The 19364-nt window shown below is 42.3% G+C and overlaps 1 protein-coding gene and 1 long non-coding RNA gene across 2 annotated transcripts in view; one reads left to right on the top strand and one right to left on the bottom strand.

Annotated features, from left to right (window-relative positions):
* TSNAXIP1 (translin associated factor X interacting protein 1) overlaps positions 1 to 19364 on the top strand; it is a 1164230-nt gene that overhangs the window by 876163 nt on the left and 268703 nt on the right. The gene's annotated exons all lie outside the window — the stretch shown is intronic.
* Positions 1186 to 18393, bottom strand: LOC115470469. Its single transcript, XR_003942201.1, has 3 exons — positions 18263 to 18393; positions 16341 to 16347; positions 1186 to 1195 (listed from the first exon to the last, which is right to left on the bottom strand). It is a non-coding gene; the product is annotated as an uncharacterized LOC115470469 (long non-coding RNA).

Below are 19364 nucleotides of genomic sequence, written 5' to 3'. Positions count from 1 at the left end.
TAATCCACTTCAATTATATGCTGAAATCTTTATGCACAAATTTATATCAAAGCCTGCTGAAGCCATGTCCACTACAGGGGCGAAAAAAGATAAAGAAAAACCACACAGCAATGAGGACAAGATGGCAGAGCTATCAACTGGTGCAGCACCAACCTTCACAGATAGGCAGCTGGAACAGCTCACTGTGGCAGTGGAGCAAGCCCTCAAACCTCACTTAGAGAAACTGTTGGGATAGATTATCCATATACCTGGATTCCATATATAGTGACTAAATTTGCGCACACAAATCAGCACATATTGACAATTTGCGTACATAAATTAATTGATTAATGAGCCAATCAGTGCCAATAATTGGCTGCTAACAACCAATTATTGGGGTTAATTGGCCTTAATTGGGATTTACACGCACATTGTATTTTATAATAATGCTCGCCAAAATCCTATAGTGTGTAAACTCAAGGGGACATGGCCGGGGGCGTTCTGGGGCATTCCGGGGGATGTTCCCACAATTTACCCTCATTATTACAGAATAGCCCAATTGGCACCTAACTTAGGCGCCGGCATTTACACCTACTTTCAGCAGGCATAGTTGCTGGCACCTTGTTAGTCATCATTAATGCGCTTAGCTGCTATTCTAAAGAATAGTGGTCAGTGCTTAAATGTTTCAGTCCCAATTTTTTGGCATCATTTATAAAAATCTAGTCCTTAGAATCGCTATTGGCAAAACTTACTCGGTGCACTGAGTTGGAACAGTGTGTCTCCAGTGGAGGAGGATTTTCACTCCCACAATGCGCTGCTGGACATCCTGGAGGCACAGATTATGACAAGGAAATTTGCAAAGGTGTCCTGCTATACTAGAGCAATGGCTTGTGACTGTGTTTCCACTGCCAGCTGAACTGGGCTGCTTTGCCTGGAAAGAGCTCACTGTGTGGGCTATAAGGAAGATGGTCAGCAACGCCCATACATGATGGTAGCGAAAGTCCATAATTATAAACGCAAATCTGAACAAGCAGAAGAAATATTCCCTGCAATATGAAGGACAGCCTGTAAAAAGTCTTCAGGATTACTTTGTGACTGTACAAGCTCACTATAAATGCTTTACAGCAATCTGTGCAACCTTGTTTAAATTCAAAATTACATTTATGCTCTTGTATCCGGCAGTGCTGAAAGTATTTATAGAAGGCCAGTGGAGAATCTTCAATTCAGCTGCAGAGGCTCAGGCATGTGAACAAAATATCTACTGCTGTGGGGGAGTGGTAGTGCCCTGAATTCAATGTTATTTTATGCACTACATCACTGACAATGCCTCAGATATATTAGTTTTAAATCTATGTCTTAGGTTTAGTGGCTAGATTTCCTGTCTGTCTAATCGATAGAATTTGATTTTTCAGACAATTGTGGTTTGGCTTGTCAATAAGATGGCTTGGAGTTGGGCTGGTGGAGGGTGGGGGCCCTATGCACTCATTGTGATCTCATTTTCTCCTCGTGTCCTGCGATAGGAGACTGTAGGTTATAGTTGGTACATGGGGGGATTGTATTTGGTGTGTTGGAAGGGGTGGAGAGGGCTGGAGGAGGGATGAGAGGGGGAGTTTAGGGATTAGGATAAGCTGCACATTATTTTGCATTATTTATTCTTTGAATAGTAGGCAACAGTGCTTCATTGTGCATGTATTCTTTTTCTGTTTCTTGGGGGTTATATTTTCTGTTGCTCCACTGCATTAGTGGTCCTATGGGATTTAGATGGTATCGGGATGGAGCGAAGATTGGGCACTCTGGCTTGACACAGTTTTCACTTGTGTATGCATTCTAAATAATACCATAGTACATGAATGCTCCCTGTAATTGTATAATATCCTGGAATGTAGGTGGCATTATGTCTTCAGTTAAGCAAAACAAAATTCTTACTGTGTTGAAACGCCATGCAGTGGGTATTACATGCTTGCAAGAAACTCACGAGTTCCAAATGTAATACATCATGTCATATAGATTGGGTATTATGTTGATTTGATGTGATTTATTTACTTGATATATAACCATTAATTACAAGAAACGTGTTTAAGTGGTTGACAATAAAAATTTTAGTTCACCCTTGTAACCTGGTATACATGAGATGTACCAAACTAATGTTTAAAGTCCATTTGATCACATGTAAAATTTGGCAATGAACAATCACCTGTGATGCGCCATTGTAAAAATTTCAATCAAAATTAGTTTGCAAATTCTTCAATGTTATAGCTTCCAGCACCATAAATAAAAATAACTTATCAAAATGAAACCTCAAAGCTCCATGATTTCACAAGGGTATCATCTATAATATTAATCTCTATTGGAGTCCCATTATATTTTCATCAGTTTCAAGCCTGGGCATAAAGCAAAGGAGATGCAGTCTGCTATCCAATTTGAAAGTGTGCAACCTGTTGGGGTCAAAACAAACGAAAAGCTGGGTGCACTGGCTGTAGTCCACTCCAGATAGAAGGCTTAAGGTTGCGTTCCCCAGGATGAGCATGAGGTCTGGGGAAAAATGTTGGAAGAACAATTGACTGGTTAAGTTGGAACTCCGATACAACTTTAGGATAGAACTTGGGGTACGTGTGGAGGACTACTCTGTTGTGATGGAGCTTAATGTATTGTGGGTGAGCTACTAGGGCTTGGAGCTCACTGACTCTGTGAGCTGAAGTGACTGCCACGATAAACACAACTTTCCAGGTTAAAATCTTCAGATGGCAGGTATCCAGAGGCTCAAAAGGAGCTTTCATCAGTTGGGTGAGGACTATGTTGAGATCACATGACACAACCGGAGGTTGATAGGGAGCTTTGTCAACAACAAACCTCTCATGAAGCGACAAACTAAGGGCTGAACAGAGATGCGCCATTGTAAAAATTTCAATCAAAATTAGTTTGCAAATTCTTCAATGTTATAGCTTCCAGCACCATAAATAAACTAACTTATCAAAATGAAACCTCAAAGCTCCAGGATTTCACAAGGGTATCATCTATAATATTAATCCCTATTGGAGTCCCATTATATTGTCATCAGTTTCAAGTTCAACCAATATAGAGAAAAAAGAGCAAGGGAGAAAAACTCCTAAACTATAAAAATGTAGGAGAAAAACCCTATTGCTCAAAAAACCTCCGATATTCAATGTCAAAACAGAAAAAGGGATCCCGTCTGCATCCCAGCCTCCAATCTCTGGCCCTCACGGCTTGGATGTTGAGAATGTAGAACTCAAGTCCCTTGGATTGCCTGAGGGTGTCTCCTGTATCTTACTGGCTTCCAGAAAGGGTTCCACTACTAAGAGGTGTTATTCTTTTAAATAGAGAAGGTCTGCCATCTGGTGTGAGGGCAAACCCTTAGATCCCTTCTCTTGCTCTACACAAAAACTACTTGAATACCTCCAGAACCTCTCTGAGTCTGGCTTGAAAACCAACTCTGTAAGGGTTCATCTTAGTGCAATTGGCATTTATCATCACCGTATAGGGGGTGAGTCCATCTCTGTTCAGCCCTTAGTTTTTCGCTTCATGAGAGGTTTATTGTTGACAAAGCCCCCTACCAAACCTCTGGTTGTGTCATGGGATCTCAACATAGTCCTCACTCAACTGATGAAAGCTCCTTTTGAGCCTCTGGATACCTGCCATCTGAAGTTTTTGACCTGGAAAATTGTGTTTCTGGCGGCAGTCACTTCAGCTCACAGAGTCAGTGAGCTCCAAGCCCTAGTAGCTTACCCACAATACATTAAAGCTCCATCACAACAGAGTAGTCCTCCGCACGCACCCCAAGTTCTTTCCTAAAGTTGTGTCGGAGTTCCAACTTAACCAGTCAATTGTTCTTGCAACATTTTTCCTCAGACCTCATGCTCATCCTGCTGAAAGTGTACTACATACTTTAGACTGCAAGCAACCTTATCCATTTATCTGGAGTGGACTACAGCCAGTCCACCCAGCTTTTCATTTTTTTGACACCAACAGGTTGCACACTTTCAAATTGGATAGCAGACTGCATCTCCTTTGCTTATGCCCAGGCTGGGCTGACTCTTGAGGGTCATGTCACAGCTCACAATGTCAGAGCCATGACTGCGGCAGTTACCCACTTGAGATCAGCCTCCATAGAAGAGATTTGCAAGGCTGCAACGCGATCTTCAGTCCACTCATTCACATCCCACTACTGTTTGGAACAGGACACCTGACATGACAATCAGTTTGGACAGGCAGTTCTGCAGAATTTGTTCGGTGTCTAGAACCCAACTCCACCCTCCTAGGCCCTGTTTTGTTCTGTTCCACGCTGTACCTACAGCTAGTATGTATATAGTTTCAGGTTGATTGACATTCCAGTCTCAACGTTTTGAGACGTCATTATCCTAGCTTTCTTGTTTCCAATGAGCTTGGTAGCAGGGCTGCTGAGAGACTGGGCCAAGGGCAAGGCCGCCCCCGCTGCCCCACTGCCGCCCCGCCCCCGCCGCTTCCCCCCCCCCCCCAAGGTCACCGCCACCACCGCTCCCCCTCCACCCCCCCAGGTTGCCGCCGCTGCTCCCCCCCTCTGTCTGCCACTGGGCCGGGCCCCCTGCATTGAAATCACAGCTCCTCTCACCTTCGTATGAAAGCACTGCAGGCAGCAGCAGATCGCCTCCCTTCGGGCCTCCTTCCTTCCTCGTGTCCTGCCCTTGCGGAAGTTACGTCAGATGGCAGGACACAGGGAGGGAAGGAGACCTGAAGGGAGGTGATCTGCTGCTGCCTGCAGCGCTTTCATACGGAGGCGAGAGGCGCTGTCATTTCAATGCAGGGGGCCCGGCCCGGTGGCAGACGGTCGACGACAGAGGGCGGGTGGGACTGCAGCGCCAGGCCCCCCTTGGAGGCCCGGGCCCGGGAAATTTTGTCCCCCCTGCCCCCCCCCCCCCCCTCTAGGCGGCCCTGCTTGGTAGCTGGGGATTCCCTTATGTAGGAATAACGTGGAGGGGCATAATCGAACATCGCCAGCCAAATAGATCGCAGGTGACCTATGTTGGCGGCGGCGCTACAGGTGGCCGGAACCGTATTATCGAAAAAGATGGCCGGCCATCTTTTTTGTCGATAATATGGTGTAGCCCGGCCAAATGCCATGGAGTTCGCCGGGTTTGAGATAGCCAGGTTTGTTTTTCAGCGATAATGGAAAGTTATGTCGGCCATCTCAAACCCCAGCCAAATTCAAGGCATTTGGCTGTGGGAGGAGCCAGCATTTTTAGTGCACTGGCCCCCCTGACATGCCAGGACACCAACCAGCCACCCTAGGGGTCACTGCGGTGGACTTCAGAAAAACTCCCACGTGCATAGCTCCCTTACTTTGGGAGCTGAGCCCCCCAACCCCCCCCCCCCAACCCCAAACCCACTACCAACAAATGTACTGCACCCACTAAAATTGCTCCAGGGACTTGCATACAGCCTCTAGGACTTATTGCTGCTGTATAACTTTGGCACACCAGTTCACACCTGAAGACTAATCTCTCTGAAAAAGTCCTTTCTTGAAATAAGCATGTTTACTCACAGTTAACTGCAGATCAGAGGTGGTGCCCCACTTTCAAAGAGTCCCCTGGTACTAAGATTAGCAGTAGGTCAGAGCTGGCACAATGGTGTACAATGCCCTCTTTCAGCACCATTCAAGGTAAGAACTACGTTCTCTAACGTGGGTAACACAGGAAAGGGAACTAAAACTGGCTTACAAAAATGGCTACTACCACATGGACTACAACAGGAAACAAAACAGGGCACACTCTGATCCAGTTAGCAGGGGGGAAAAGCACCATGGGAGTAGAGCCCAGTACCCTACACCCACCACAATGCATTGCTAATGTGGCTCTGCAGGGCACCTAACAGAAAAGGTGTCACACTCACCCGAGAGTCACATCGCAACCAGGGAAAGGCTGTTGGAGGATACAACACATTCTGCTGTCATGGAGGTGGGTACGGCATTTGAGGCTGGTATACAGGCTGGCAAAAAGGTTTTTAGTTTTATTTTTTTAGTATGGAAGGAGGTTGGTGACCACTGGGGGAGTATGGGGGAGGTCATCTCCCATTCCCTCCAGTGGTCATCTGGTCAGTTGGGGCACCTTTTTGAGGCTTGGTTGTGAAAATAAAAGGACCAAGTAAACCCAGAGAAATACTGCTTAATGCCGCTTTTTTTACCATGATCGGCGAAAGCCGGCCATCTGGTAGCCACGCCCATGTCCGCCCATGTCCTGCCTTCGCTAATCTACCGACACGCCCCCTTGAACTTTTGCTGGCGAAGTGACGGGAAAGCAGCGATGCTGTCAAAAATGCCGCTTTCGATTATACCAATTTTGCCGCTTTTAAGAAATCGCCGGCCATCTCCCGATTTGTGTCGGAAGATGGCCGGCGATCACTTTCGATTATAAGCTGGTTAACCTGCTTGTCCTTGGAGAATTCAAAGATACTTACCCATAGTTGGTGTTCTCCGTGGACAGCAGACCGCTTATTCACACATACCCTCCCACCTCCTCTAGGAGTTGTTTGTGGTTGTACTTTTTATGCTTATCACCTGACTGAGGGACCTGCGCTTGACCGTTGGATGAGAAGGCATGCGCAGTGGGACTCTGCTAGAACTTTCTCTAGTGCTTGCAAATCAGCGTCTGCACCAGGACTCCGTTGGATGATATCACTCACATGTGTGAATAAGCAGCCTGCTGTCCTTGGAGAACACCAGCTACAGGTAAGTATCTTTGCTTCACTGTAGTCTCCCTTTCCAGTCCCCTCTCCCAGGTGTATTCCAGGGTTCATACATCCTTAAAACAACAAGATAATGGCAAACCTGTGATTCCCAAATCTGGTCCTGGGGGTACCCCTGCCAGTCAGGTGTTCAGGATATCCACAATGAACATTCATGAGAACTATGTGCATGAACTGGAGGCAGTGCGTGCACATTTCACTCAGCAATATTTATTGTGGTTTTCTGTAAACCTGACTGGCTGGGGTGCCCCCAGGACCAGGTTTGGGAATCACTGGCCTAAACTGTAGCCTGGTGTATGGCCCCATTCATAGCTCACCAACAGCCATAGTTCCTCTGGTGGGTGGGAGAAGGTGTCCAGGTACCATGAGCAATGCTGCTACCCCATAATGTTGGTCCACATACCTAGACATGATCAGATACATCAGTTGAGATACACAGCATTGTGGGTCATAGAAAAGGAGTGAATGGTCACCTATGTCAGGTATAAGTAACCAAAAATACTCACAATGTAATATATATCTTTCAACAGCAAGAATACTATGTAAGCTTACACAAAAGATCTATCGCTGTTATCTTAAAACAACTTTCATACAAGAAGGTATCTTCAGACCATCAGAGGCGGTACTCCACTATTAAGTATTGGTGCAGTAGCAATTTCAACCTTTTTCGTCATCTGTCCATGCTTTTATATATTTAGAAAAAGTTTAAAGTTTTTTTTATACCTTTAAATAGCACTCCATTAATGCTTAAAATTAAAGTAAGTCTGTACTTATCTTTAGACAAAGGTTTCAGGGAACTTTAAATTCGAACTCGGTTCATATGGGGCTCTATACTAACAAGTGTTTTGCTTCAGCTTTTTCAAGGTAAATCCCTGTAAAGAAAAGAACTAATGAAGAATTTCCAGTATCCACAGATTTGTGCTGGAGAATTATTGATTCAGTGGTTAGTGGGTGGGAGGGTGGCAACCTTGATGTCAGACTTGTGAGTTTTTGTACCAAGTAGAGCACTGCTGAGCCTGGTACTCGGACCAGGTTCTGCTTGGCGGCTGGACAACCCCAGGTTTCACCTGCACTGACCGCCATTCCCCAGAGGTTGAGCCCCTAGGTGCGGGCGGCCTGCAGGGCTTACGAGATGGAGCAGAAAAGGGGGGGATGAACGTGATGGCCAGACAGGCAGCAGGCGAGAGAGTGATCCAGGTACAGGCAGAGTCAGTAGGCAGGCGGCAGGTAATAGAGTAATCCAGGTACAGGCGAAAGTCAATAGGCAGGCAGAAAGGTGTCAGACCTGTGAGTTCTTGTACCAAGTAGAGCGCTGTTGAGCCCGGTACTCGGACCAGGTTCTGCTTGGCGGCCGGACAACCCCGGGTTTCACCTGCACTGACTGCCGTTCCCCAGAGAGCCCCTAGGTGCGGGCGGCCTTCAGGGCTTACGAGATGGAGCAGGAAGCGGGGTGAGGAACGTGACAACCAGATAGGCAGCAGGCAAGAGAGTGATCCAGGTACAGTTAAGGTCAGTAGGCAGGCAGCAGACACGAGAGTAATCCAGGTACAGGCAAGGTCAGTAGGCAGGCAGCAGACACAAGAGTAATTCAGGTACAGGCAGAGTCAGTAGGCAGGCAGCAGACACGAGAGTAATCCAGGTACAGGCAAGGTCAGTAGGCAGGCAGCAGACACAAGAGTAATCCAGGTACAGGCAGAGTCAGTAGGCAGGCAGCAGACACAAGAGTAATCCAGGTACAGGCAGAGTCAGCAATGAAGAACAAAGTAGAGGAGAAGCACACTACTGAGCAAGTAACACCTACCAAAGTAGAAGCCAAAGCAAAGAGTCTAGGGAGAGCTCAGCTGATAAAGTGCTGGCATCTGACATCAGCAGGGAGAAGGGGCACAGCCATAGGACAAGAGCAGGGAAGGAGGAACCAGAAGACCGATAGGAGAGAAGCAAGGGAAGCCAGGCAGAGGAAGAGCAGACCCAGGTGGGTGGAAGCAAAGTAATCAAGGAGCCTGGAATCCAGGCAAAGAGAGAGAGCAGAGCCAGGTGCATGGAAGAAAAGCAATCAAGGAGCCTGCAGCCAGAGAAGAACTACACACATGGCTCAGGGCTGTGCCAGTCAAGTGTGCGTGTCGATGGGACCCTGCACAGCCCGAGGACACCGCTTGCGTTGAGGTAGGGGACATGACAAAGGGTAATACAGGTACAGGCAAAGTCAGCAACGAGGGACCAGTAGATAAGAAGCAGACTACAGAGTTAGAAACATCTACCAAAGTAGAAGCTGAAGCACGGAGCCCAGGGAGAGCTCAGCTGTTAAAGTGTGGGTGTCTGACATCAGCAGGGAGAAGGGGCACAGCCATAGGACAAGAGCAGGCGAAGGAGGAACCGGAAGACCAATAGGAGAGAAGCAAGGGAAGCCAGGCAGAGGAAGAGCAGACCCAGGTGGGTGGAAGCAAAGCAATCAAGGAGCCTGGAAGCCAGGCAGAGAGAGAGAGCAGAAACAGGTGCATGGAAGCAAAGCAATTAAGGAGCCTGCAACCACTGCTCTCTGAACAAACCCAGAGAGGACTACACACACACGGCTCAGGCAGTGCCAGTCAAGTGTGCGTGTCAACGGGACCCCACGCAACCCAAGGACGCAGCTTGCATTGAGGTAGGGGACATGACAGTACCCCCTCCTTAAGGACCCCCCTCTGCCTAGGTCCGGGTTTCAGTGGGTAGTGGTCATGGAAAACGCAAATCAGGTCAGTATCGTGGGCGTTAGCAGCGGGCTCCCAGGAATTGTCCGGGCCAAAATGTTTCCAGGATAGCAGATAAAATAGTCGCCCTCTCTGACGCTTGGAGTCTAGAATCCCCTCTACCTCAAATTCAGGGTCAGGCTCGGAATCAGGAACGATGATCTTCTTGGGTTCCGGATGCCATCTGGAAGTTAAAAATGGTTTAATCAGGGCTACATGGAAGGCATTGTGAACCTTGAGGTTAGCTGGTAACTGGAGACGGTAAGTGACCGCCACCACCCGAGATTGTACTTGAAATGGCCCTATGAATCGGGGAGCAAACTTGAAGAAGGGTAGGTGAAGCCTCAAGTATTTGGTGCTGAGCCAGACCTTCTGTCCAGGTTAAAAAACTGGCGCAGTTCGTCTTTTTCAGTACGCGAAGAGCTTGTACTTAGCCGAGGCTCGCTGAAGATGTTGCTGGACCTTGGCCCAGATATCCTGAATATCAGTGAGAGTCCGGTGGAGCAGAGGCGAGGCTTGTGTCTGAGGGATTGGAAGCGGCAGTTGAGGATGGCATCCATACACATGGTGAGGTATGAGAGGCAGTATGAAACCTGTTGTGATAGGCGAATTCTGCCCAGGGGAGCAATGCGGACCAGTCATCCTGTCGACTGTTAGTGTACATCCGTAGGAAGGCCTTGAGAGTTTGATTGACCCATTACACGAGGCCATTGATCTGTGGGTGGGTAGACGAAAAGTGAGTGGTAATCTTGAAGGTAGAGCACAGGGCTCTCCAGAACCTTGAAGTGAATTGAGAGCCCCGATCACTAATGATTCGCAGAGGGAGACCATGTAAGCAGAAAATGTGTTGGATAAAGGCCGTGGCAAGGGTGGCAGCAGAAGGAAGGGTCTTCATGGGGATAAAATGGGCCATCCGGGAAAATGTGCCCTTGGGATTCAGGGAGTTCAGTAACAAAATCCATTGATATTTCCTGCCATGGGAGTTGCGGAACTGGTAAAGGCTGCAGGAGTCCCCATGGCTTGCCAGGAGGGAACTTGTTCCGGGCGCAAGTGGGACAAGTAGAAACAAAATGTAAGATATCTTGAGCCATGCGAGGCCACCAATAATTCTGAGATATTAAATGAAAAGTCTTACGGTAACCAGGGTGACCAGCAAAAGTGGAGGAGTGTCCCCATTTGAGGACTTTCTTTCAGGATTGAGGTGGCACGAAAGTTCTCATAGATTTGGGCAAGACCAAGGTTATGGAGGTAATGCAGGCAGGATTGAGCATAGGGTGACACTCTTCAGGTTCTTCAGAAGGGTTGAAGGCCCTGGATAGGGCATCAGCTTGCATATTTTTCTGGCCAGTCGGAACACCAGGCGGAAGTTAAAATGGGCAAAGAATAATGACCAGCGTGCCTGCCTTGGGTTCAATCTTTTGGCTTCCTGAAGGTATAGGAGATTCTTGTGATCTGTGATTACCGCGATGGGGTGCAAAGCACCTTCCAGGAGGTAGCGACGGCGAGACGAGCATTTGTGCCTATATGTGCAGGGGTAGTTATATTGTTTCGTAAAGGGTTGCAGTGCGTGATGAATCGGAGGATTATTGATTCACAAGGCCGATATATAATTCAACAAATTACATTAAATAGCAAACCGATGCTGTTGGTTAATGTCTACACGCCCAATCAATATGACAAAAAGTTCTTGCAGAATATTATCAAGCAAGTACAAAGCTTTGAACAAATGCCAGTAATAATGGGAGGGGATTTTAATATGGTTTTTGATCCACTGGTGGACAGCACTGGCCCCTCACGGGTCAGACCAGTGAATTACTCTAGAGGAGTGCCATGGGTATGCTCGGCATTGGAGCTGTTGGATTCTTGGCGATTGTTGCATCCTGGAGAGCGGGATTACGCCCATTTATCTAGGGCGCATGGTACACAGTTGCGTATAGATTATTTACTAATTTCTCAGAGTACTGTGACACTACTGATACAGGCGGAGATTGGTCCCACACAAGTGTCAGATCATGCTATGATGTGGATCACACTAGACTGGTGTAAGGAACCACAGCAGCCTTTTTGTTGGAGGTTCCCGAGAGCTTTATATTATGATCTACAGTTTCACTCATTCATGCAAGCCAAGTGGAGAGAATATGCAGAGTTTAACAAAGAAAGCTTTAAGTCAGATCCAATACTCTTTTGGGAGGTAGCCAAAGCTGTGTTGAGGGGTCACATTATATCATACTCAGCGCATAAAAAGAAAGTCAAGGAGGCTGAGATGTTGCGATTGGAAGCGAGAGTACGGATATTTAGACAGATTTATGGCCGGACACAATCCATCACATATAATAAATTATTAATGACTTCTCAAGTAGAATTGAATCAACTGATTCAATCTCAAACGCAAAAATCTTTGGTGTATTATAGATATCAGATGTACAAGCATGCTAATAAACAGGGGAAGCTCTTAGCGAGGCTAGTTAACCAAGTAGGGGGGAAGAAGATGGGTTTCTCAGATTGAAGATAATTATGGAGTATATCATCACACAAACGAAGACATTAATAAGGTGTTTGAAACCTATTATACCCATTTGTATTCTTCACCGGAAGAAGAAGGACTAGAGGCGGCATCATACCTAGAGGGGCAAGAAATCCCTCAGCTTACGAGAAGCCAACAAGACGTACTTAATGGGCTATTACTGAAGATGAGGTTAGTTGGTGTATAAGGGATAGCCCATTATATAAATCTCCAGGGGTGGATGGATTTTCTTCAGAACTGTCTAAAATCTTGGTTGAAGAAATTGTGGCTTGTGTGACAACGGTATTTAATTTATATGTTACAAGAGGAGAACTTCCAAGCTCGCTGAGAACAGCGCAGATAATTGTATTATTAAAACCGGGAAAAGACCCGAATTGGGCAGACTCGTATCGACCAATATCCTTATTATCTTTTGAAGCTAAATTGTTTGCAAAGATCTTGGCAAATAGATTGGCTAAATTTCTGCCCCATTTGGTTCTGGACCCTCAGGTGGGGTTTGTTCGAGAACGATCGGTGGCAAAGAATTTGAGAAAGATACTGCTGTCATTGGAACATCTAAAGTATGCACACACACCCTCAGTATTAGTCAGCTTTGATGCTCACAAAGCATTTGATAGAGTTAAGTGGGATTTCATGTTTGCGGCATTGGATGCATATGGAGTGAATGGGTTTTTTAAGAAGGCAATTAAAGCAATTTATCAGAGACCTGTGGCTGAGGTGTTGGTGAATGGGGTGATCTCCCAAACGTTTGCAACAGCAAGAGGTACCAGGCAGCGATGCCCACTGTTGCCTCTCTTATTTGTGCTGGCTTTGGACCCTCTAATTCGTGATATCATGGGTACGGCAGATGTACAGGGAGTTCTCATAGGCTCCGAACATTTTAAGATACCTGCTTTCGCAGATGACTTATTGGTTATTCTAAAGGAACCGAAGACATCTCTATCAGCTATATTGGACATTTTTAAAGAATTTGGAGACTTTTTGGGATTCTGCCTCAATTTAGATAAATCTGAGATTCAACCATTATATATGACAGAGAAAGAGTGGGCTCAGCTGAACTGCCCACTTAAGAGAACTGATAACTCATTTCTGTATTTAGGTATACAACTACCGGGGGACCCAGAACAATTGTATCAGATGAATGTGGCTAGGTTGTTTGATTTTACAAAGCAGCTCTTGGAGAGGTGGTCCACTTTCCCGGTATCTTTGTTAGGTAGGATCTCCTTATTTAATATGATACTATTTCCAAAGTGGTTATATTGCTTTCAGATTTTGTCGTTATATTTTACTAAAAGAGATTGGAGGGGGGGGGGGGGTGCTGCTGAGCACCATGTGAGAAGGACGTGTGTTAACCGAGCTCCCACCTAAGTCAATATAACTCAAGAAAATAAAACAAGAAAAAGAAAAAGAAAAAGGAACTCTATTTTTTCTTTCTTATTCTGTACAATACTGTACAATAATCAACACTGATAGTGTGATTATAAAAGATGACTTCAAATAAAGCAGGTAAAAGGAACACAACAGAGCCTGCATCTCCACAAAAGAATACCGCCATTGATTCTGATGAAAATGCAGCAGCTATACTGGAAGAAATACGCTGCTTAAAAGAACTCATGTGTGAAACCAAAGGTGATGTCACAGAAATTAAAGAGGATGTTTCCACCCTTAAATTGGAATTATTGAGATTCAATAATAGAGTCGAAATCCTTGAAAACAAAGCTAAAGCAGCTGAAGAGAACATCAAAACACTTCAGCGTCAATACAAGAGAATCACTGTATTAGAACGTGAACTGGAAGATGGTAATAACAGAGCAAGACGAAATAATATTCGTATACTTGGTTTACCTGAAACAATTGAAGGTTCTAATATGTCTTCATTCCTGGAAAAATTCATACCTGAAATACTAAATATAAAATTCAATAAAGACTTTGAAATTGAAAGAGCACATAGAGTGCCGACTTACCGGAGCCCTCATGACAGATACCCGAGGCAAGTAGTGCTCAAAGTTCTCAGATATAATCAAGTATCTGAGATAATGCAACAAGCAAAAATCAAAGCTCCTATAAAATATGAAGGATCGACCTTGCATTTCCTTCCAGACCTCAGCAAGAACACCATCAAGCAAAGAAAATCCCTCTTGGCCTTTCGTCCCAAGCTGAAAGAGTTAAATGCTAGATTTGGCATTTTTTATCCTGCACTGTATGAGAGTCACGAGCAATAACAAAACCAAGGATTTCACAGAAGCTGAAGATCTGGCCAATTTCCTGGATGAAATATCCCCAAGCAAGATTGATGCATCTTGATAAGTTGTTAATCAAGTTTCAATCCTTCTCCCCTGCTTACATGTGAACAGAGTCTGAGCCCTCGGCCAGTTGTTTTTCTCACACTTCAGATCAGTTTAAATGAATAGAGCTCCTGTTAACGATGTTTACAAGATTTACTTTTTCTTGGAGTCAGGTTTCAAACTAAATCTTTCACTTTGAGAGTAACACAAAGAAGCTGAAGACCTGGCTAATTACCTGGATGAGTATCCTGACAAGTTGTTATCTAACAACTCTATCTCCGCTCTGCCTTCATTTATTTGTAGTTAGAATTGTCTACTACTATACTTAATAGAACAGCATTGCTGTTTAAATTTTCTTTGAGGTTGCTTACATGGTTCTTGGAAACAAATTTACATATAATCACAACTCAGTGACGATATATTTGTAAGTCAAATGTATTTATCATAAGCTTAAAAGTTGTAATGTCAGGTTTATTGTTTATTTTAACTTAACGATCTAAGATGGCAGTGCAAGCAGGACTATGCAGTCCACAACATGGCGGCACTCTTCTTCTCTCTTTTCCCGCGCTATTCTTTGAAGAAGCATGAATTCATACAAATATTAACACATCTAAAGCGCTCACCAAAACCGAATAGTCTAGTGTTTATGTCCTTGCCAGTGAAGAATACATGCTATTAGGGACAGTTTTCTATGCTGCCAAAATCATATTTTCTGGTTGCTGTGTACATAATAGTATAACATTTTGTTACCACGCTGCTCTCTAGCACAGCAGCGATTGTTAAACCTATCGCCATGATATCTGAAGAACTGAGACTGTACTAGGCTTTATTTAAATGATCACAATACTAAACAAGCACATGCTATGTTTCTAATTAGATGAGAATAAGGTAATGCTGTATTAATATGCTATCTTTAATGTTTCACTTAAACCCTGTTAACAGAGTTTATGGTGTTATTTAGATCATAATTTTTTTTTTGTATTTCTTCCCACGCTATTGCTTAGGGTAGCATACTCATATTAATATTAACACAGATACAGTGCTCATTAAACCTGAATAACATGCGCTTGTGCTCATGCCAGAGAATATTACATGTTATTAGGAACATGTGTTATGATATCAAAATCACTTTCCTCTGATAGCAATGCTTATAATATTATAAATCTTTTCTAACGAGCTGTTTTCTAGCACTGCAGCGCCTATCAAATTCAACAATGTGTTATATGGAAAACTGGGACTACACTGTGTATTATTAAGATGTTTACAATACAAAACAAACCTAGGACTCGTCTAAGATCAGATGTGATCTAGGTAATGTTATATTAGAATGTTATTTTTGCGGTTTAATTACACTTTGAGGACAGTGCTTGTGGTGTTATACAGTCAGCCATTAGGCGGCTTCTTTTTTTTTTCCCGCGCTGCCATGTTAGATCTAAAAATCACACTATTGCTATTATAATCACAGATCTCACCAAATTTAACAGCATGGATAATGGAGTTTTCCCTTTCTCTGTGCTGAGTAAATGACATAGCGTGCAAACTTATCTGTGAATTGTTAAAATATAAGATTTTGCTAATTGAGTCAAAAACAATTACAACTTCAAAGACGTGGTTTAACTTTCTATTGCACTCTCTACATTGCTATTAAGCCTCAGAGAAAGAACTTTAATGAGATTAACTCAGATGATTTACAACGCAACAGCAAGTACAAAACTATTATTTAACTATCCTTTTTCTGCTCTGTCTCCATATGAATGGAACTAGAATTGTTTGCTAATCATCTGAGCTAGATGTTATCTCTTACCAACTTGCTTTCTTGTTTAACATGACGCTTGCTGTTAAGATCACATACAGAGCTAATGACACTTTATCAATAAGACACAAATACAGTACTGATCAGCTAAATGGTATTTTACTGCCTAATTCATCCTTAGCAGCAGAGTAGGGCAGTCAAATTGGGGCAGGCTAGATTGTAGACCTATCTACAATCTCTGATATCAGATATGATTAAAAGACATATTTACCGCCAATATTACTATTTTACATATTAATATGCTCTTTTTTAAATGGTGGGAGTCTCATAGGTGTAACATTCTTTCTCTCACCTTAATATGTGCTTATCATCCTTTTTCATTACACTTGTGCTTATATTCTTGTTATTTTTGCACAAGATTAGCATCATTACATGTTCAGACTATTTTATCTCACAATTATCAAATATTGCTCGCTCTTTCTTTACAACTCAAGGAGTTTACATCAGACTAAGTCGTCGAGAATATTACATAAATAATTTCTATGGTAATTAAAATAATCTCTTTTAATGTAAAGGGTCTAAAAAATCCTATTAAGAAAAAAAAATCCTGAACTATATCACCAAATTAAACCCTGATATAATTATGCTGCAAGAAACCCACCTATCAGATACTGAAGCTAATAAGATTTCCATAAAAAATTTCCTTCCTCCTATCTTTTCATCAGCAATTGGGAACAAAAATGGTGTCATGACTTTAATAAAAAAACATAAGGATTTAGTGATACTCTCCCATAAAAATGATAACATGGGCAGATGGACTAACATTAATATAAAAATATGCAACAAAATAATATCGTTAGTTAATATTTACGCACCAACTTTAGATTCACCTGAATTTTTTCTGTCACTAGCAGATATGTTAGCAGCTGTAGGTGACACACCTTATATTATAGGGGGTGACTTTAATCTCATATTAAATTCCTCTATTGATAGAAAATCTAATTATAATTATAAAACACCCAAAGCAACACAAAATCTTCTTGATTTAATAACACAATTTAAACTTTGTGATATATGGAGAGCAACACACATGACAGAACAGGATTATACCTTTTATTGAAATCCCCATAATTCATACTCCAGGATAGATTACTTTTTAATATTGACATCTTTGATTCCTGACGTCCTTAAAACTGATATTGGTAATATTTTATTATCTGATCACGCACATATTGCACTACAGCTCAACATAACCCAAACATCAATATATAATCCTCGATGGAGATTTAATTCCACACTGTTAACTAATCCTAGTTTTATAGAAAATATATCTAATGCGATGCGTGAATATCTTAGCTTTTACTTGCCAAGTCATACCTCTTGGTATAATTTTTGGGATGCTTTTAAGGCGTTTATCAGAGAGAAAATAATAACATTTACAGCCTCTAAAAATAAAGAATTAAACAAAGAAATATTGGAATTAGAAAATACAATAAAATCTTTAGAACTAGCACATATAAGTGATACTAGCAATTTATTTACACTAGAAAAACTTAAAGCATCCAAACTCAAATATAATACTCTACTAGGAACTAGAGCTAGCAAGGATATTTTCAAAAACAATGCATTATATTACTATGAAGGCAATAAAGCTGGACATCTTCTAGCCAATTATTTGAAAGTCCGTAAAGAGAAAAACACCATCTCTTTAATCAAAGATGAGAACAATGTCCCCTTAACAAATAATATAAACATAGCAAATAGATTCCAATCTTTCTACAAAGATTTATATACCTCAGACATTGATATTGAGTCATTAAATTACGATTTCTTAGAAAAATTAGATCATCCCACTGTTTCAGAAGAAGATAATGAGATGTTCTCAAAAAAGATCACAGTTAATGAGATTAATCTTGCTATTCAAAGCATGGCGATAAAAAAGGCACCTGGACCAGAAGGAATACCGATTGAATTTTATGCAGCGTTCAAATCCATATTATCCCCAATTTTATGTGATTATTTCAACTACATGATAGAAACTGGTAACATCAAGGGCTCTTTCACTGAAGCCAATATTATAGTATTACTGAAACCTAATAAGGATCCCAGTTTAGTGCAAAATTATAGGCCATTATCTTTAATAAACTTAGATGCCAAAATATTTGCCAAAATTCTTGCAGAGAGAATACAACATTTTTTACCCAAACTCATTCACCCAGATCAAACTGGTTTTATGAATAGGAGATCCTCTTCAGATAACACAAGAATTTTCTCTAATATATTAATACATGGTCAAGAAACCTCAGATCCTTTGGTTGCAATAGGACTTGATGCTGAAAAAGCTTTTGATCGTGTAGAATGGCCATATCTGTTCAAAGTACTGAAATGGTATGGTTTATCTGATGAATCAATTAATATAATAAAGGTCTTGTATACTTCCCCAACTACATATATTCAAATAAATGATGTAATCTCTAAACCTTTCACTCCAACAAGAGGCACTAGACAGGGTTGCCCATTGTCACCATTATTATTTAATTTAGCTCTAGAACCATTACTAACAGCTATTCGTCAACATCCCCTTATACACGGTGCTAAAATTGGTCAACAAAATATTAAATTAGCAGCATACGCGGACGATGTTCTATTATTCACTTCTCCTTCCTCAATACCTCACCATCCTGTGTTTAATCTTTAAATTTGCTGAAATATCTGGTTATAAATTAAATACCACAAAAACTGAACTTCTGCCTATAAACTGTGTACATTTGAAACATGTTATTAAACAATATAATTTTCAATGGAATGAAAATCAAATTAAGTACCTGGAAGTTCTTTTCGGCCCCACTATTGAAGATACTATTAAATATAATTCTGATAATATAATTAAAATCACTGAAACATTAACTCAAAAGTGGTCCCCTTTAAGGCTCAACTGGTGGGGTAGACTAGAAACTATAAAGATGATGATAGTGCCAAAAATTAATTACATTCTTAGTATGCTCCCTGTATTACTGAATCCTTCAACATATAAGAAAATTGAAGCTAAACGAATACAATTTTTATGGAGTAATAAAACACCTAGAATTTCTGTTAAAAAATTGAAAGCTTGCTCACTAAAAGGTGGTGTCAATTTCCCTAGTTTCTATGAATACCACATATCCTTTCTTTTAAAACAAAACTCAGCTTATATGTATGATAAGGAACAACACATCACTTCACCATGGTTCCATCTTGAACTACTAAAGCAACCAGATACACCAACACATTTCTTTCCTTGGTCTCAACAGACTAAAATCTCTTCCAATGTTTTGTTTAAAACTCTTAAAACAGTTTTCAAAGAACTTGATTCAGTTCTTACA

This window comes from Microcaecilia unicolor, chromosome 5 (assembly GCF_901765095.1).
Source record: "Microcaecilia unicolor chromosome 5, aMicUni1.1, whole genome shotgun sequence".
NCBI classification, from domain to species: domain Eukaryota; kingdom Metazoa; phylum Chordata; class Amphibia; order Gymnophiona; family Siphonopidae; genus Microcaecilia; species Microcaecilia unicolor.
This window is presented reverse-complemented; position numbering and strand designations above follow the sequence as displayed.